This window comes from Mobula hypostoma, chromosome 2, assembly GCF_963921235.1.
Source record: "Mobula hypostoma chromosome 2, sMobHyp1.1, whole genome shotgun sequence".
NCBI classification, from domain to species: Eukaryota; Metazoa; Chordata; class Chondrichthyes; order Myliobatiformes; family Myliobatidae; genus Mobula; species Mobula hypostoma.
The window spans coordinates 83,407,580-83,429,140 of record NC_086098.1 but is presented as its reverse complement, the minus strand read 5'-3'; positions in this window follow the sequence as shown (position 1 = coordinate 83,429,140).

Sequence of the window (21,561 nt, the reverse complement as noted above, 5' to 3'; positions counted from 1 at the left end):
ATCTGTCCTGTTTTCCAGCACATAAGGGCCATTATGAAGTAAGCGTGCAGTGCTTCTACTTTCTCAGAAGTTTACAAATACTTGGCATGTCATCTAAAACTTTGACAAACTTCCCTAGCTGTGCAGTGGAGAGTATATTGACTGGCTACATCATGGCCTGGTATGGAAACACCTATGCCCTTCAACAGAAAAGCCTACAAAAAGTAATGTATACAGCCCAGTCCATCACGTGTAAAGCCCTCCCCACCATTGAGCAGATCTACATGGAGTGCTGTTGCAGGAAAGCAGTGTCTATCATCTGGGACCCTCTTGCTGCCACCATTAGGAATGAGGTACAGGAGTCTCTGGACCCACACCACCAGGTTCAGGAACAGTTATTACCCCTCAACCATCAGGCTCTTGAACCAGCGGGGATAACTTCACTCAACTTCACTCACCCTCACACTGATCTATTCCCACAACTTGTGGATTCACTTTCAAGGGTTCTTCATCTCATGATCTTGAGATTGCTTAATTATTATTATTATTATTTTCTCTTTGTACTTACTGAGAATGCCCACAAGAAAATGAATCTCATGGGTTGTGTATGGTGAGATATATGTACTTTGATAATAAATCTTCTTTGAACTTTGAACTACAAGGGAGAAGAAATGTGGGGCAGATGTCATCAATGTGGTACGGAGCAAATTTGACAGTACAGCAGATGAACAGGTCTCCAGGTTCAGGTTAACTTTGCCCTAGGTTATAAAAGATTATGCCTGTGAGAAAGCCAATGTATTAGCTGTAATTTTCCAGAATTCTCTTAATTGATTCATTTGATATGAAAATAGAACTGTGACAATTATTCAAAGCAGGAAGGAGACAGAAAGAGGGAAACTATGTGATATTTAGGTTAACATCTATCATAGGGAATTTGTTAGAAGCTATTATTAAAGACAATGTGGGAGGGCACTTTGAAAATTTCTTGGTAATCAGAAAGGCAAGAAGAGTTAGCACACGGAGTTAGCTCAAGGTGTAGCAATTACCACCAAGGAATAGATAGTTGATTGGCTTTATAACAGGAAACATTCGGCATGAACATTTTTCCTCTGGTTGGGAAGATGTAACAAATACACTGCGGAAATTGGTATCAGGGACTCAATTTATTTATAAATATAAATATGGTGTTTATTACAGACCTCTTCCTTCTTTTGATAACCCTCTTGCATTTCGAGAGCTGCGTCCTCTTATTGGTAATGTTGTACGGGACACGACGCAGCAAGGGACACCGATCAATTTAGAGTATACTGGGATGGTATAGATAGCAGAATCTCATCTGGAGAAGGCTGAAGGATACCCCACCATAATCTGGTGGTACTTATGTGACATTATGTGCCAATAAGAAGGGGAGAATAGCCCTCCATCCAAGATGCAACTCACTGATTAAAAATGGACTCTCCAAGGGTTGTTAGGTGGGCATGTGTCATTGTAAAGATTAGATCTTCAAACAAAAGTTCCTTTCTGCCTCCTCCCTCAGGATCCGTGACCTTTTTGTGCTACAGGAGGACCACAAAAGCCATTATAACCAACAAAACTGCAAACAGTATACACACCAACTTCATATATGGTGAAGTTTTTAAAGATGTTTATCAATACAGGTAAACACCAGTTTGTGTAAGGGGTCTATTCCTGAGAACTGCTTGTAAGCCAATTTCTTCATGAATCATAAATGTCTATTTTTTTATAGCAACCCATTAGCAAATTGCTTTATATCCATTTGCTATAATTCATTCATTTCATTGAATATTCCCCAAGTCTGTCCATAATTAAGCAAATAGAATGCATCCTTTCATTAAAGAATTCCATGAAATAGCAAGTTCAAAAATGTTTTTAAAAATATGGGAAAATTTGCAGAAAGTTGGATTTCCATAAGTCAAATCGTTCATAAGTTGGGCATCCTCTGCATGTAGTTTTGTTCTAAAAACTCTTCGTCCAAAAAGTCCTTTTATTAGGTCTCATCTCTCTCTACATAACTTTGCTTTGGCTGATGATATGATCATCTGGTAAATGAAGTGTAATGTGGGGAAATGTGGAATTGTCCAACTTGGCAGAAAAATTTAGAAAAGCTTATTATCTGCATAGTCTGAACTCCAGAGAAATCTGTGTTTCATAGTGCACAATTTGCTATGAGAGTCATTGATTGTGTGGATAGTCAGAGGCTTTTCCCAGGGCTGAAATGGCTAGCACAAGAGAGCACAGTTTTAAGGTGCTTGGAAGTAGGTACAGAGGAGATGTCAGGTGTAAGTTTTATTTAATGCAGAAAATGGTGAGTGTGTGGAATGGGCTGCTGGCGATGGTGGTGGAGGTGGATACGATAGAGTCTTTTAAGAGACTCCTGGATAGGTACTTGGAGCTTAGAAAAATAGAGGGCTATGGGTAACCCTAGGTAATTTCTAAGGTAAGGACATGTTTGGCACAGCTTTGAGGGCCAAAGAGCCTGTATTGTGCTGTAGGTTTTCTATGTTTCTCTATTTCTAACTACTATGAAGCTAGTGCAAGTAATTAGGGCAGCAAACAAAATGTGATTGTTTTTGTTGTGTTTTGTAACTTTAAAATATTAAACTAACAAAGACACGGGAGTCCAAACTGTTGGGTCCAACTTTGAGTTTACTTCAAGCAAGGCACGCATGTATCACGTGGTAGCTCAATGATATATGCAATTAGCATATTTTTACTTAAAACCCACAATGAATTATTTAAACGAATGTGAATGCTTAATCAACAACGTACTTTCAAGATCACTCAAATGTTACTGAAATATTAAATACACAGAGCTTTGCTGGGGAATTGAATACAAAATATGCTTCATTTATATGGAACATTGGGGAGATTGCATCTGGAGTGCATCATATTGGTGCTCTTATTTAAGGAAAGTCGAAGATCAACTTACTAATACATGGTATAAATGGGTTGTTTAATGAGAAAGGAGTGAACAGGCCATGCTTATATCTGCTGGATTTCAGAGGAGTGGGAGCAGATTAATTTATGATACTGAAAAATCTTGATACAGTAGATGTAGAGTAGATGTTTTGTCTTGTGGGGGACACTCGAACTAGGGACCACTGTTCTAGAAACGGGGAAATAGAAACATATCCATTTAATAGAAAATGAAGTTTTTGCTTTCTATCAAAGGATTATGAATCTTTGGAACACTGTATACCTCAAGGAATAGTTTACAACATTCTTTGACTTTTTAAGGCACAATAGATAAATTCTTGATAAGTGGAGCGGTGGGAAGGGATGTGAAAGATCAGAGCAGGAAAGCAGGACTAAGGTTACATTCGACACGTCCATGAACTTATTAAACTGCCCAACAGGCTTAAGGAATATAGTGGCATATTCCTGCACACAATTTGTATGATCAGTTTTTTCTTATTCAGAGATACGGCGTGGATAGGCCCTTCTGGCCCAACAAGCCACACTGCCAGCAACCTACCTATTTAGCACTGGCCTAATCACAAGGCAATTTACAATGACTGATTAACCTACTAATCCATAATTCTTTGGAATGTGGAAGGAAAGCAGAGCACCCGAAGGAAACCGACGTGATCACAGGGACAGTGTACAGATTCCCTACAGATGGTGATGGAACTCCAAGCTCTACAATGCCCTGAACTGTAACAGCATCATGTGGCACCCAGCATTAAGTAAGGAATTTTGTGCACTTTTCAGTGGACAGTACAAATCATGGTTAAATTTTTCTTAACTTGAAATTTTGTTCTTTTAAAACCAAACTTGTGCATCCAAGAGAACAAAAGAGTACTTACTATGCATTGCTTCAATGTTATTAAAAATTCTAAGTAAATTCTCCATATAAATCTTATACTGTAGCTCCTTTGTGTTTTAGTTACCCCTTTTGAAAAACATACACACTGTAGGATCAGCAAAGGTCAACACAACATTCTTTGTCCTTTTTGAAGAAATTTCTGCTCATCCCAGTCTTGAATTGCCAACCCCCTATTTTGAATTCTTACTCCTGGTTCAAGACACCCTAACAGGGGAAGCATAAAGGTCTGTAAGAATGTTGTCGCATTTCAATCAGACAATCTCCCTATTGCAATTTGCCTACTGCTGAAACAGGTCTATGGTGGACATCATCTCCCTGGTTCGACACTCATCTCTGGAGTGTCTGGTCAGTAACAACACCAATGTTAGACTATTGTTTATTGACTACAACTGTGCACGCTGGCAATGGCTGAACCCATGTACGGAGGAACAGCAGACTCCCGCGTAGAGCAGGAAACAAGAGGTTCTACATGGGAATACCAACAGAGCATTGGTGGTATGACTGAGTAACAGCACGAGACAAATGTTTGTCAACACAAGGACTCCACAATGCACTAAATGAGAGCGTACTTTAAATAATCATAGAATGCGGGAAATCTGTACCAGTCACAATGACCTTGATAAGATTTAACAGAAAGCACAAGAGTTTAGTGACTCTAGTTAGGACAACAATCAGTAAATACAGATGCTTGAGAAACCTAGAAGCCCAACGCTCTATGGCAAGCAACAGGGCTCAGGACAACAACTCTGCCTTTAATACTATAATCCTCAAGCAAACTCTTCACCAAACTCTGAGACTTTGTACTCAACACTTCTTTCTGCAACTGGACTTCCTGACCAACAGACCATAATCAGTAAGGCTAGGTAGCAATACCTCCACCACAATTATTTCCAACACTGGTGCCCCATAAGATTACATCGCTTGCCCCCAACTCTGCTCTCTGTACACTCTTGATTGTGGCCAGATTCTGATCTAACTCCATATACAAGTTTGCAGATGGTATTACAGTACTTGGCCAAGTTTCAAATAATGATGAGGTGGAGTACAGGAAAGAGATAGAAGAGGTTAGTAACATGGTGCCACTAACAACAACCTTTCCCTCAATGTCAGCAAACTAAAAGAGGTAGTTGTTGAATTCATGAAGTGGGCTGGGGGTGGTGTACAGGTCCCTAACTACATCAAGGGTGTTGAGGTAGAGAGCGTTGGAAGTTCTAAGTTTCTCAGACTGAACATCACCAATAGCCTGTCCTGTTCGACCATGTCGACACCATGGCCAAGACAGCTTACCAAGGTCCCTCCTTCCTCAGGAGTCAAAAGAAATTTAATAAGGAAATTGGCATGTCACCATCAACCCTGACCAATTTTTATCAATGTACTATAGAAAGCATCAAACCTGGATCCATCGTGGCTTGGTATGGCAACTACTCTGGCCATGACCACAAGAAACTGCAGAGAGTTCTGGACACAGCTCAGCACATTACAGAAACCAGCCACCTGTCCATGAACTCTGCCTTTACTTCTTGCAACACTGGTGCACCTCAGAGGTCCGTGCTTAGCCCACTGCTCTACTCTCTATATACACATGACTGTGTGACTAGGCATAGCTCAAATACCATCTATAAATTTGCTGACAATACAACCATTGTTGGTAGAATCTCAGGTGGTGATAAGAGGCCGTAGTTGTTCCTTGATTCTACATTCTGTAATTGTTTTACATTGTATTACCTCAATATTGTGTAAAGAATTGATCTATATGAACAGTGTACAAGCAAGGTTTTCAGGGTACCTCGGTATATGTGACAAAAAAGACAATTCTAATTATATACCATTGCAGCACTTTCCTTCATGTGTGGAATAGAAACAGTGCATTTTCTATTCGTCTAGGGATTCGAATTGTGTAAAAAAGTAGGATAATTTTCTTTATATTATGTGTAGCAAGGCCATGGAACTGCCTCCCAGATTAAGCAGTTAAACCCACTTTTAAAAATTAGATTGGACAAGTTACTAGAAGTTTTCAAAGCAGGATTGATTAGGACAGTTTGCTTATTCTTGATTAGTAAGGGAGTCAAAGGTTTTAAAGAGAAGGCAGGAGAATGGGGTTGATAGGGATAATAAATCAGCTAATAAGGAAAGGTGGAGCAGACTCGATTGTCTGAATGGCCTAATTCTGTTTTATGGTTTTATATTAGAGAATAAGTGTCAAAGTAGAGATGTACGGACAGAAAGGTTATTTTTCAAATAGCAAATTTATGCAAAATTAGAAACAATTGAAAATGTCTTAAATATCTTTAAGGTCAAAATTTTTATAAAATCAGAATGTATAAAGATAAAAAGCAACACCTTGGAAATAATATAGTTTAGCCTGACATCATCCTAATTGGCGCAGAGCATTAGAGCTACATCAATAGGATTTGAAGTGAATGAGTGCTCCAGAGTAGAGACTATCTATCCATTGTTACATGGAGGGTATGCCCTCTGGAGTTCGATGGATTTTAAATGTAATCTAAAAGGAAACATTTAAATAAACAAATACACAACAAATACCTCAATCAACCCTCAGGGAATGTTACTAAGCATTGTCAAACAGTTTCAAGATTCAGGACTGTTTATTGTTTTACTTCAGCACACAAGCTGTATTCTTGGGTATTCATGTATGGTTGAATGACAACTAAACTTGAACTTGTAAAGGAGAACAAAATTATTGTTACTCTGGATCTGTTGCGGCATTAAAAAAACAAAATAAACTTGTTAACACAATAATTTAATAACCGTATAATATTGTCTTTTCATTGTCACTGCTGATAACCAACTTTCTAACTCTGGGAACATTATAGTCATGTTAACATCTTCATAATGTCAGAGTCACACCATAATTACCATGACATAATAAAAGCAGACAAACTAATAATCCTTCTACTGCTTAATTCCTTCAAATGCTCAAATGGAAATACTGGTAGAAGTCGAGATGGTTTCAGGGCACAATGTTTGCGGTTTAGTTAATCACATTGAGTGATTCAAAAAAGACAGATAATGATACCTGACTATGCAAACTAATGACTCGAGTGAGATTATGAGAGAAGTAAAATCCTTAATATATATTTCTCATTATTCTACCAGGTATAATGAAGTCAATGTATTGGTTGTTACTATATTTTTGATGGACCTAATTTCTTCCTTGTGTTAACATTTCAGTATTTTAATTTAACTAGCCTCCTGTGGACATGTGATGAAGGACATCCAGAGTTTGGGAATCCATTTGGTGCCCGAAGGCCAGTGATGTGGCAGGTGATGAAGATCGAAGCCCAAGGAAGTCCAAAAGTCAAAGGCTGACCGCTGAAGCCTGGAGGCCTGTTTTGGAGTTGGAGGACTGTCCATGTGTGTGGGAGGGAGGAAAGGAGATTGTTTTGCAGTTTTTGTTTCGTTGCTTGTTGTGTTCTGTCTTGTTCTGCCAAGCATGGTATGTTGGCAGCAGAATGTGTATGACACCAACATAAGTCTAGGTGTTTTGGTTGCTAACACAAATCACATATTTCACTGTATGTTTCAATGTACATATATCAGATAAATAAATCTAAATCTAATCTGAAGTATCTTCTAGTTTCTCTGGAAAGCTGGAGGCTACTGGTGAGATGAGAAACGAGAATTTCAAAATTTTTGTATTTTTACAATGTATTTTCCTGATCCAGATACCAATAGGGTGAATCTCACAACTATGATCAACACCAGGCCGTGGCCCAAGATGCAGCTGTTCAGTAGGAAATGGAATTATTACTTCACTAACATGAACAATGGATTTTGACCAAATGTAGTACACAAGCACGCCCTCTTGTGTTTCACTAAACTACCCACTGTACTATTATTTAATGACCAAAGCAAATACAATTGAGAAAATACGCTCAGTGGTCACTTTATTAGGTTCCCCCTGAACCGAATAAAGTGGCCAAGGAGAGTATGTCTGTGGCCTTCCACTGCTGTAGCCCAACCACTTCAAGGTTTGACGTATTGCGTGTTCAGAGTTGCTCCACTGTTGTAATGTGTGGTTATTTGAACTACTGTCGCCTTCCTGGCAGTTTTATCCAGTCTGGCCATTCTCCCCTGTCCTCTCATTAACAAGGTGGGTTTTTTTTTGCCCACAGAACTGATACAGACTTTTTTTGTTGTTTTCACACCATTAAGTATAAACTCTAAAGACTGTTGTGTGTGAAAACTCCAGAAGATCAGCAGATTCTGAGATGCTCAAGCCATCCCCTCTGGCATCGACAATCATTCCACAGTTAGTCCTGACGAAGGGTCTCGGCCTGAAACGTCGACTGCGCCTCTTCCTATAGATGCTGCTTGGCCTGCTGCGTTCACCAGCAACTTTGATGTATATTCCACAGTTAAAGTCATTTTGTCATTTCCTCCCCCATTCTAACATTTGATCTGAACAACAACTGAGCCTCTCAACCATGTCCCTGTGCTTTTAATCATTGATTGGCTGATTAGATATTTGCATTAACGCACAATAAAGTAGCCACTGAGTGTATATTTCCAGGATAATGTTGAGTATTTTCAAATTTTGCTGGAGGATTTGAGGAGTGTTAATGCCTTCTTGTTGACAATGAGAGGAAGCAAAAAATAGTAATTACAGACCAGTGAAACTTCAATGGTAGATAGAAAGATTGATACTTTATTGGCCCCAAAGGAAACTACAGTGAGATAAATGGACCAGTAAATAATACTGAGAACATGAGTTGTAGAATCCTTGAAAGTTAGTCCACTGGCTGTGGAATCAGTTCATTGTCAGGGTGAGTGAAGTTTTCCACACTAGTTCAGGGGCCTGATGGTTGAAGGATAGCTGTTTCTGAATGTGGTAATGTGAGACCTAAAGCTCCTGTACCTTCTGCTCAGTGGCAGCAATGAGATGAGAGCATGGCTTGGATTGTGGGGGTGGGGGACCTTGTTGATGGTGGTGTTTCTGTGTGGCAGCATTCCTTGTAGATGTACTCAATGGTGGGAGGGGCTTTGGTTGTGATGGACTGGGCTGCAACTACTACCTCTTCTAGGCATTTCTGTTCAAGGGCATTGGTGTTTCCATACCAGGCTGTAATGCAATGAGTCAGGATACTCTCCACTGTGCATCTATAGAAGTTTGTCTGAATTTCAGATGACTTGCCAAATCTTCACAAGCTTCTCAGAAAGTAGAGGCACTGCCATGCCTTCTCTGTAATTATTTCTTGTGTGCTGGATCTAATACAGATCCTCTGAAATAATAACACTGAGGAATAAAAGTTACTGACCCTCTCCACCTCTGATCCCTGATGATGACTGGCTCATGGACCTCTGGATTCTTCTTGTAGTCAATAATCAGCTCTTTGGAAAACAAGTGATTGTACGAGGGGAAGCAGAGAAAATTAATAAGGACACCCTAGAAGACTGGGGTAGCCTGAGGTTGATTTGTTTGGAATGAATGAAGCTGAGGATAGACCATGGCGCAGAAAATTATGTAGGGTCTTACAGATCACCACAAGCCCTTGCGTTTGTCAGTTAAACTTGCTTTGATTCTCTAGTAAATAAAACATATTTTAAAAAGCTGCACATTATTTTGATCCTTCCCTTTTGTAGTTAATTCTCTTTGGTGCCCACTCAAATGGCACTTGATGGTGAGCAGGGGAGTTCTCACCTTTGCACTCCTCTTCTTCTTAAGCCCATCACCCCTACTGGGGCTTAGGCCACCAACAGCAGCTTGCCAGAGTTCTCAGTTCATAGTGGTCTAGGGCTTATAAAAATAAGCACAAGTGGATATGGTTTTCATTCATCAACAAGTTTGTAACAGAAATAAAGTTATTCAGCTGCGTGAAAGTTATGTTAGTATTTAGGAACAAAATCATTTGAACCATTTTGCTAAACACATATCCTAAGAACATCCTAAAATAATTTACAATTAAAGAATTATTTCTTAAATGTGACTATTATTCAAGTTCAAGTTCATTGTCATTCAACCTTATACATGTATCCCGCCAAATGAAACAACTTTCCTCTGGACCAAGTTGTGCAACACAATACATATATACTGTAACTCACACTCAACACAAATAGTAATACAGTGGATTCCTATTAATTTGGGCACATTGGGACCAGTAACTTTTGGCCCAGTTAAGCAGCTGCCCCAATTATCTGAAGTTTCATGGAAATAGTTTAAAAGGTATAATAAAGACAATTTATTACCATCATTGAACTGAATAACAACTTATGTATTTAAATTAAAAAACAGAACAAATTAGAACACAATTAATACTGCTACAGTATTAAAAAGGTGTATTAGTTCTTAAGAGTTATCAATGGAGGAATTAATGCAGTGTATGCTGCTGTGTTCTTCTGATTGACTGTAAATGAACAAAATCAGAGCAGACACCAAGTGTAGATAATGGACTGCCTTCATACAATGCTTTTAACAATTAAATCCTCCAAATCTTCATTTTCATTGTAACATTCAAGATGCTTGTTGATACCTTTAAATTCTTCATAGTTCCTAATGTGTTTAAGTAGGGAAATAATTTCATTTTCACTCCAGGCCGTTTCTGGCAAACTAGGCCTGAATGCTGAAACCACAGCGACCAAAACAGTTCTGAATTGTCTTACTGCTTATTTCTTTCCAACTATCAGTGAAACAAATCATTGTTTCTTGAACACAATACACACACAACTGAAACTATTTAAAAATTGGTTGCTCTAAGCACATTGTAGTGCATGTGACTGATGCTAGTTAGAAACTGTTTGGCAACTGTCTCCTGTGCCAATTAAGCAGCATAGTGCTGCAAATAAAAGAAGAGAATCCCGGCTATTTCCTTGGTTAGTTTTTGTTCTTAAGTGTTATCCCAAATAAGCAGCTGTCCTGATTAACCAACGGCACAGTTAACTGGAATCCACTGTATTACCACAAATAAATTAACAAATAATAAAATATATTCTGGAAAATTGTCATTTTGTATAAAGTGCATTTATACCACATGTTAAAATGTAAACAGTATAATGCTACTGGCGCTTCACAAGTGATGAGACCTGGGTGGTGGCAGGGAGTTCAGTAGTCTATTGGCCTGGGGGAAGAAGCTGTTTCCCATCCTAACAGTCCTTATCCTAATGCTATAGGGTACTTCCTGCCTGATGGTAGAGGGGCAAAGAGATTGTTGGACAGATGGGTGAGATCCTTAACAATGCTGAGGGCCAAGAAATGCAGAAGCCAAGAGTGGGTAGAATCTGAAAAGTATCATTGAAATGATGAAGTGTCAGAAAAGTAGTGGGGTCAAGCAGGAGACAATTAGATTTTTAATATTTGTGCATACACCACCCCCTTCTCCAACGGGGTTTTGTATAAACAGTGAAGCCAACATTTATTGCTCAACCCTATTCTATTTATTGGTAGACCTTTTGAAGTTGTAGTTGTGAGGTGACCTTAGAAGAGATTAGGTAGGGACAGCAATTTTATTTTGTCAGTAAATTAGATGATTATTGAAGTTGTCACCCCCCTACAGGAAAGATATCAATAAGATTAGAAGAATGCAGAGAAAATTTACAAGGACGTTGCTGGGACTTGAGGATCTGAGTTATAGGGAAAAGGTTAAACTTTATTCCCTGGAGCAAGGGAGAATAAGAGAAGATTTGACAGAAGTATACAAAATTATGAGGGGTATAGATAGGATAAATGCAAACAGGGTTGAGGGTGAAAGGTGAAATGTTAAAGGGGAACTTCTTCACTCGAAGGGTGGTGTGAGCCTGGAGCGAGCTACCTGCAGAAGTGGTTTCGATTTCAACACTTGCATTGGTATACGTCCAGAGGAGATATGAGAATGTTTGCAAGACTGAAACAGTTAACATATGTGAAGCAAACAGAAATTCGGATCAGTACATGGATGATAAGGGTATAGAGAACTATGGTCCGGTAGAGGTCATGGGATGAGGTGGATTAATAGTTTGACACAGACTATATGGGCCAAGGGGCCAGTTCTGTGCTGTAGTTCAGTTCTGTTCTAAGAGCCTGTACCCGGTTTTGTGGTTTCCATCACTGGTAGTAACTTCCTCATACTGGTCTTTACTCAGTTGGTAACATTGTTGCCTCTTCATTCTTCAGTGCAGGCAATGACTATAGATGGGTGTATCCACCCTTTATGTTCACTTATGCTAGCCACTAGTAATTACAGAAACTAGATGACATATCTTCCCTTTGAGGGAACAACTGATTTCCTCATGGCTCTGCAGCTGTAGGTTAAAAACTCAAGAGTAAGGGATGTGGACAGAAAACCACAGTGATACTAGCCACACATGCTGATGCTGCACCAACATGGTAACCTCACTTGGTTAAGTATGGTAAAATTGTTCAATCAGTATGGATTTGCTGTCATCTCTTCTGAAAGAAAGGATCTTTGAAAATGCAACACTCTTATCGAAACAGATTAAGGGTCCTAGCCCAAAACATCCACTGTTTATTCCCCTCCGTAGTTGCTGCCTGACCTCCTGAGTTCTCCGAGCGTTTGCTCAAGATTTCTAGCATCTGCAGAATCTCGTGTTCATTAATGAAGATAAAGTCTTGGCTAAAATGTAGTCAAGGGACTGTGGTTTCAATGAAAAGCAACTTTAAATCAGTACAGATTGACAATGAGAAAGTGAAACTAAAAGCAGAATTTCTGCACAATAGTTTCTGGAGTGAGACATTATAATAGGACACAGAATGGATAGTGCATTCATCATTTCGAATAGTGACATCCGGTGTCTAAAACTGGTAAATACAGGCACCTTTTGGATGAGAATGATTTAACCCTTACTCTTCAATAGAAAATAGAAATCTACAGCACATTACAGGCCCTTCAGTCCACCATGTAACCTACTCTAGAAACTGTCTAGAATTTCCCTAGCGCACAGCCCTCTATTTTTATAAGCTCCATGTACCTAGCTAATAGGCTCTTGAAAGACCCTATTGTATCCGCTTCCACCGCCGCTGCCGGCAGTGCATTCCACGCACCCACCACTCTCTGTGTGAAAAACTTACCCCTGACATATCCTCTGTACCTACTTTCAAGCACCTTAAAACTGTGCCACCTCATGTTATCCATTTCAGCCTTGGGGAAAAGCCTCTGACTATCCACACAATCAATGCCCCTCATCATCTTATACACCTCTATCAGGTCACCTCTCATACTCCGTTGCTCCAAGGAGAAAACACCAAGTTCACTGAACCTATTTTCATAAGGTATGCCCTCCATTCCAGGCAATATCCCTGTAAATCTCCTCTGCACTCTCTCTACAGTATCCACATCCTTCCTGTAGTGAGGTGACCAGAACTGAACACAGTACTCCAAGTGGGGTCTGACCAAGGTCCCGTATAACTGTAACATTACCTCACGGCTCTTGAACTCAGTTCCATGGTTGATGAATGCCAACACACCATACCTTGCCCTTGTTCACGAAATGTTCCAAAACATTTCACAGGCAGATCATTCTCAAGTTATTAATGTTCATCTTATGACTTGCAGAACTAGTTTCTTCACATTTCTTTCTTATTAGTCTTACCGTATTTTTTTTATTTGTCTTTTTTAATTGCACAGTTTGTCTTTTGCATATTGTTTGTCAGTCTTTGCTTGCGTGTAATTTTCATTGATCCTGTTGAATTTAGTTGTTCTACTGTGAATGCCTATAAGAAAATTAATTGCAGGGTAGTGTTACGTACCCCGTAACTGGGTTGCCAAACCAGTAGAAATGGATCACTCAGTTGGAGTCTGGATTACGAGAACTAAGAAAGTTTTATTAAAGAAACAAGCAACACAGTAATCGAAAGGATAATAAACGCAACAGTTCAGCAATGATAAACCCACATGTGCACAGAATTAAGATAACAGCATCAATCAAGCTCTATCGTTGTCTAGAGATAAATGACCAATTTCAAAGTGACACAAAGTTCAGTCCAATTTAGTAGTTCAGTTCGCAGTAATCGTTGCCATGGCGATGGACAACGTGGGGGGAGAGAGAGAGAGAGAGAGAGAGAGAGAGAGAGAGAGAGAGAGAACGGGAACGACTGATCATTCAGAAACGGTTTCCACTCACAGACCGGTGTTATTGCTCACAAGCAGCTTTCCGGGCGGGTCCTTTGTGATGTCGCCTGAGGTCACCGACTGTGACCCCTCCTCCAGATGCGGTCGATCCTCTGCAGTGAACCCGGAACCCAAGCGAGGGTGGAAACACACCGGGTTCCCGCTGATCGTACCTTTCCACCCTGTGCGTTGTCCGATACTTCTCACCAACTCGTGAGAGGCGCACCGCTTCCAGGGTCTCGTTACCTCGGGTGTCGTGTGTCCTGCCTTAGCGAACCTGTCCCTTTTTATCCCCCTGCTGGGGTATCGCCTGTCCATCACTTCAAACAGTTCAGGGTTCAAAGGGGGAGCCGCTCCAGACAGCTCTCTCTCTCCCGTCCCTTCATTACACATCTCCAGATGCTGTTTCATTATGTTCCTTATCTCTCTCTTGAAGACAGGTGGCAGACCAACTGCTGATCACACAGGACAGCTAACATCTTATCTATGTGTATTCTCGTCACAGTAGTATGTGGTGATTTTGATAATAAATTTACTTTGAACTTTGAACAATGTGACGATGCCATTCATTACAATATGGTGGAGGAATGGTCAGCATCAATAGTGATTTTCCAACTGACAGACAAAATCAACATTAAAGGTACTTAAAAAATTTGGAACCTGTTTGTTCCTTGGGAATAGCCTGTACAATGAACTGCATGGGAGTTTAGACACTCCTTTAATGAAGACAACTTGTGCACATCAGGATTGTCAAGATAGCAATAAAAATGATGGCAACCATAATCAGATTTTAATGGCATTTGAGGAAATACTGGTAGAGTCTGGAATCTTACATTCACTGAAACAGAAGAAAGGAAAGGATGGGTTGCACTTGAACCCAGGGGGACCAATATCCTGGCGGGGAGGTTTGCTAAGGCTACTGGAGAGAGTTTAAACTAGAATTGTTGAGGGATGGGAACCAAACTGAATACACTGGGGAAGAGGAGGTTGGCTCACAAATAAAGAAAGCTTGTAGACAATGCGAGAGGGAGGATAGGCAGGTGATAGAGAAGGGAGGCGCTCAGACCGAAGGTTTGAGATGTGTCTATTTTAACGCGAAAAGTGTTGTGAACAAGGCGGATGAGCTTAGAGCATGGATCAGTACTTGGAGCTATGATGTGGTGGCCATTACAGAGACTTGGATGGCTCAGGGACAGGAATGGTTATTTCAAGCGCTCAGTTTTAGATGTTTCAGAAAGGACAGGGAAGGAGGCAAAAGAGGTGGGAGCGTGGCACTGTTGATCAGAGATAGTGTCACGGCTGCAGAAAAGGTAGATACCATGGAGGGATTGTCTACGGAGTCTCTGTGGATGCAGGTTAGGAACAGGAAGGGGTCAATAACTTTACCGGGTGTTTTTTATAGGCCACCCAATAGTAACAGGGATATCGAGGAGCAGATAGGAAAACAGATCCTGGAAAGGTGTAATAATAACAGAGTTGTCATGATGGAGATTTTAATTTCCCAAATACTGATTGGCATCTCCCTAGAGCAAGGGGTTTAGATGGGATGGAGTTTGTTAGGTGTGTTCAGGAAGGTTTCTTGACACAATATGTAGATAAGCCTACAAGAGGAGAGGCTGTACTTGATTTGGTATTGGGAAATGAACCTGGTCAGGTGTCAAATCTCTCAGTGGGAGAGCATTTTGGAGATAGTGATCATAATTCTATATCCTTTACAATAGCATTGAAGAGAGGGATAGAAACAGACAAGTTAGAAAAGCAACATACATCAAAGTTGCTGGTGAACGCAGCAGGCCAAGCAGCATCTATAGGAAGAGGTGCAGTCGACGTTTCAGGCCGAGACCCTTCGTCAGTCAGACGAAGGGTCTCGGCCTGAAACGTCGACTGCACCTCTTCCTATACATGCTGCTTGGCCTGCTGCGTTCACCAGCAACTTTGATGTATGTTGTTTGAATTTCCAGCATCTGCAGAATTCCTGTTGTTTGAAGTTAGAAAAGCATTTAATTGGAGCAAGGAGAATTATGAGGCTATCAGTCAGGAAATTGGAAGCTTGAATTGGAAACAGATATTCTCAGAGAAAAGTACAGAAGAAATGTGGCAAATGTTCAGGGGATATTTGTGTGGAGTTCTGCATAGGTATGTTCCAATGAGACAGAGAAGTTATGGTAGGGTACAGGAACTGTGGTGTACAAAGGCTGTAATAAATCTAGTCAAGAAGAAAAGAAAAGCTTACAAAAAGCTCAGAGAGGTAGGTAATGTTAGAGATCTAGAAGATTATAAGGCTAATAGGAAGGAGCTTAAGAAGGAAATTTGGAGAGCCAGAAGGGGCCATGAGAATGCCTTGCTGGGCAGGATTAAGGAAAATCCAAAGGCGTTCTATCTATGTGACAAGCAAGAGGATAAGATGTGAAAGAATAGGACCTATCAAGCGTGACACTGGGAAAGTGTTTCTGAAACCGGAGGAAATAGCAGAGGTACTTAATGAATACTTTACTTCAGTATTCGTTATGGAAAAGGATCTTGGTAATTGTAGTGATGACTTGCAGCAGACTGAAAAGCTTGAGCATGTACAGTTGAAGTCAGAAGTTTACATATACCTTAGCCAAATACATTTAAACTCCGTTTTTCACAATTCCTGACATTTAATCCTAGAAAACATTCTGTCTTAGGTCAGTTAGGATCACTACTTTATTTTAAGAATGTGAAATGTCAGAATAATAGTAGAAAGAATGATTTATTTCAACTTTCATTTCTTTCATCACTTTCCCAGTAGGTCAGAAGTCTACATACACTTTGTTAGTATTTGGTAGCATTGCCTTTAATTGTTTAACTTAGGTCAAACATTTTGGGCAGCCTTCCACAAGCTTCTCACAGTAAGTTGCTGGAATTTTGTTCCATTCCTCCAGACAGAACTGGTGTAACTGAGTCAGGTTTGTAGGCCTCCTTGCTCGCGCATACTTTTTCAGTTCTGCCCACAAACCTTCTATCGGATTGAGGTCAGAAAATGATGTCAAATCTGGTTCATCCTTGGGAGCAATTTCCAAATGCCTGAAGGTGCAACTTTCATCTGTACAAACAATAGTACGCTAGTAAAAACACCATAGGACCACGCAGCCGTCATACTGCTCAGGAAGGAGACACATTCTGTCTCCTAGAGATGAATGTACTTTGGTGCGAATAGTGCAAATCAGTCCCAGAACAAAAACAAAGGACCTTGTGAAGATGCTGGAGGAAACAGGTAGACAAATATCTATATCCACAGTAAAACGAGTCCTATGTCGACATAACCCGAAAAGCTGCTCAGCAAGGAAGAAGCCACTGCTCCAAAACTGCCATTAAAAAGCCAGACCACAGTTTGCAAATGCACATGGGGACAAAGATCTTACTTTTTGGAGAAATGTCCTCTGGTCTGATGAAACAAAAATTGAATTTTTTTGGCCATAATGACCATCGTTATGTTTGGAGGAAAAAGGGTGAGGCTTGCAAGCCAAAGAACACCATCACAACCATGAAGCATGGGGGTGGCAGCATCATGTTGTGGGGGTGCTTTGCTGCAGGAGGGACTGGTGCACTTCACAAAATAGATGGCATCATGCGGAAGGAAAATTATGCCTCAAGACATCAGTCAGGAAGTTAAAGCTCGGTTGCAAGTAAGTCTTCCAAATGGACAATGACCCCAAGCATACCTCCAAAGTTGTGGCAAAATTGCTTAAGGACAACAAAGTCAAGGTATTGGAGTGGCCATCACAAACCCCTGATCTCAATCTGTCGGAAAATTTGTGGGCAGAACTGAAAAAGTGTGTAGATATTAAGAAGGAGGATGTGCTGGAGCTTTTGGAAAGCGTAAAGTTGGATAAGTCACTGGGACTGGATGTGATGTACCCCAGGCGAGGGAGAAGATTGCTGAGCCTCTGGTGATAATCTTTGCATCATCAATGGGGACGGGAGAGGTTCCAGAGTATTGGAGGGTTGCGGATGTTGTTCCTTTATTCAAGAATGGGAGTAAAGGTAGCCTAGGAAATTATAGACCAGTGAGTCTTACTTCAGTGGTTGATAAGCTGATGGAGAAGATCCTGAGAGGCAGGATTTATGAACATTTGGAGAGGTATAATATGATTAGGAATAGTCAGCATGGCTTTGTCCAGGAAAGGTCGTGCCTTACGAGCCTGATTGAAGATTCTGAGGATGTCACTAAACACATTGATGAAGGAAGAGCAGTAGATGTAGTGTATATGGATTTCAGCAAGGCATTTGATAAGGTACCCCATGCAAGGCTCATTGAAAAAATAAGGAGTCATGGAATCCAAGGGAACATTGCTTTGTGGACCCAGAACTGGCTTGCCCACAGAAGGCTAAGAGTGGTTGTAGACGGGTCATATTCTGTAAGGAGGTCGGTCACCAGTGGTGTGCCTCAGGGATCTGTTCTGGGACCCCCTACTCTGTGATTTTTATAAATGACCTGGATGAGGAAGTGGAGGGATGGGTTAGTAAGTTTGCTGATGACACAAAGGTTGGAGGTGTTATGGATAGTGTGGAGGGTTGTCAGAGGTTACAGCGGGACATTGATAAGATGCAAAGCTGGGCTGAGAAGTGGCAGATGGAGTTCAACCCAGATAAGTGTGAGGTGGTTCATTTTGGTAGGTCAAATATGATGGCAGAATATAGTATTAATGGTAAGACTCTTGGCAGTGTGGAGGATCAGAGGGATCTTGGGGTCCAAGTCCACAGGATACTCAAAGCAACTGCACAGGGAGTCTGTGGTTAAGTACGCGTACGGTGTATTGGCCTTCATCAATCGTGGAATTGAATTTAGGAGCCGAGAGGTAATGTTGTAGTTATATCAGACCCTTGTCAGACCCCACTTGGAGTACTGTGCTCAGTTCCGGTCGCCTCACTCCAGGAAGGATGTTGAAGCCATAGAAAGGGTGCAGAGGAGATTTACAAGGATGTTGCCTGGATTGGGGAGCATGCCTTATGAGAATAAGTTGAGTGAACTTGGCCTTTTCTCCTTGGAGCGACGGAGGATGAGAGGTAACCTGTTAGAGGTATACAAAATGATGACAGGCATTGATCATGTGGATAGTCAGAGGTTTTTTCCCAGGGCTGAAATGGTTGTCTCAAGAGGACACAGGTTTAAGGTGCTGGGGAGTAGGTACAGAGGAGAGGCCAGGGGTAAGTTTTTTACTCAGGGAGTGGAGAGTGCGCGGAATGGGCTGCCGGCAATGGTGGTGGAGGCGGATACGATAGGTCTTTTAAGAGACATTTGGATGGGTACATGGAGCTTAGAAAAATAGAGGGCTATAGGTAAGCCTAGTAATTCCTAAGGTAGGGACATTTTCCGCACAACTTTGTGGGCCCAATGGCCTGTATTGTGCTGTAGGTTTTCCATGTTTTCTATGTTTCTATGAACAGAAAGGAACTGAAATAGAATTTGAAACATAGAATTTCTGACAATGCGCATCCTCATCAATAAAGTGAGAGTACATCACTGACTGGAATAATCTTTCCCATAGTTTCCGTGGGAAAGATGGTTAAAAGACTAGGATTTCAATGAAGCACACATTTGAACAAACAACACAATATGTACCGTTGACTAAAACCAGCCTAAGAAATAGGGACAGAACTCAACAATTTGGACTCTCAAACTTGCACTGTCTTTAAAGATAGGGGCTGAACTGATTGAAAAACAAAAGCGGAATCAGAATCAGGTTTATTATCACTGGCACATGATAATATTAAAAAACCCTCAGATATTGGAAATCTGAAATAAAAACAGAAAATGCTGCAAGTACTCAGCAGCTGGGACAGCATATGTAGAGAGAGAAACAGGATTTTCTCTCAGAAACAAATTCCTCCTTCCCCAGGTGTATTGTCTGACTTGCTGATTATTAATTATATTTTAAGGCTCATGTGAGATGGCCCCAGATCTGCTCTCGTATCTAATCTGTCTGATGAGAATAGATTGAAGAATGTCTTTCAAAAGGAAACTGAGTATGTGGCAGCAACTCAATGAATAAATGATTGCAAAAATGGTCAAGCAGTTCAATTCTCATTCAGACCAACATCAGAATGGGGAAAAAATGTGATCAAGGCGACTTTGACCATGGAATGCTTATTGGTGCCAGACGAGTGATTTGTGTATCTTAGAAACTGCTGATCTCCTGGGATTTTTACACACGTCCCTAAACTCTAGAGACATGGACCCCTTGCTTAATAGTATTGGTCCATGACATAAAAATGTTGGGAACCCCTACTCCAGAGTTTAGACAGAATGATGCAAAAACTAAAAAAATCATCCAGTGTTAGCAGTTCTTTGGGCAAAAGTGTTTTATTAATAAGAGAACGGCCAGTCTGGTTCAAGCTCACAGGAAAGTGACAGTAACAGTAACAACCATGTATTACAACAGTGGTGTGCAGAAGAACATCTCTGAATATGTTGAACCTTGAAGTCAACGATCACAAACATGCACTCAGTGATCATGCTATGAGGTACAGGAGGTAGCTACTGAGTGTATATGTTATGCTGGACCTTGCACTAGGCTGAGAATGGTGGTAAATGCTACTACAGCATACCGAGAGCTTCAAAAGGATTATGCCAATTTATCCTGATTCGGGAGGCATCTCAGAAAATGGTATTTGCATGCATCATTATTTTGTTCTGTACCCATATGATCAATTATATATTACACATAAGCACACTAAACTATTTTACCTCTTTGAAAATATATGTGTGTAAATGTACAGTCATTACACTTTTATCTGTTGACTAGCCTGCTTGGTTAGTTTGACTTCCTTAGCTCTGTGCCTACCTCCAATTTTGATTTTGCTCCTCAGTTGGAAAACTGACAACCTCTTGGCTTAGCTCACTGCTGTTCTGTGACTCTTCCAACAGTAGTTGATTATATGATGATCTAAGGAATAAATTTTCATCACACATCTCTTTAGTATCTGTGGGTATGTCTCTTATTGAGGTCATATGATTAATATCAATACATCAGATTTTACCAAAGTGTACTAAACACTTTTTTCTGAATACAGAATAATTATAGAAACAGTTATGCATACAGGTTTTGGGACATCAATAAACTCTACTTGAAGTACTTCACCAAGGTTTCATCGCTGAATTTTAAAAAAAATTGCTCACAGGACTGGTAACAGTGACTCCCACTTTTGGGACCCTAGAGTCCTCAATTCTCATGTCTTGAATAAGCTTCATCAGGTAGAGTTATCACATCACATCCAGTTCAGTAAAAGAAAAATTCCTGTTCAGAAGTTAAATGCTATAAGGTTAGTCTAAGACAGCACGTCTTATGAGGAAGGGCTGAGTGAGCTAGGGCTTTTCTCTTTGGAGTGAAAGAGGATGAGAGGACACTTAATAGAGATGTGCAAGATGATAAGATCGTTTGGCGAGCTAGAGACTTTTTCCCCAGGTGAAAATGACTAATGTGAGGGGTTATAATTAGGGAGGGGGTGTTAGAAGAAACTTGGGTGCTTGGAATGTGCTGCCAAAAGTGGCAGTGGAGCAAATATATTAGGAACATTTAAGACACTCTAAAATGGGCACAGGATGAAGGAAAAATGGAGGACTATGTAGAAGGAGAGGTTTGGATTGATCTTGAAGTAGGTTAAAAAAAATCAGTATTTTTATGGGCCAAATGGCCTGTAATGTGCTGT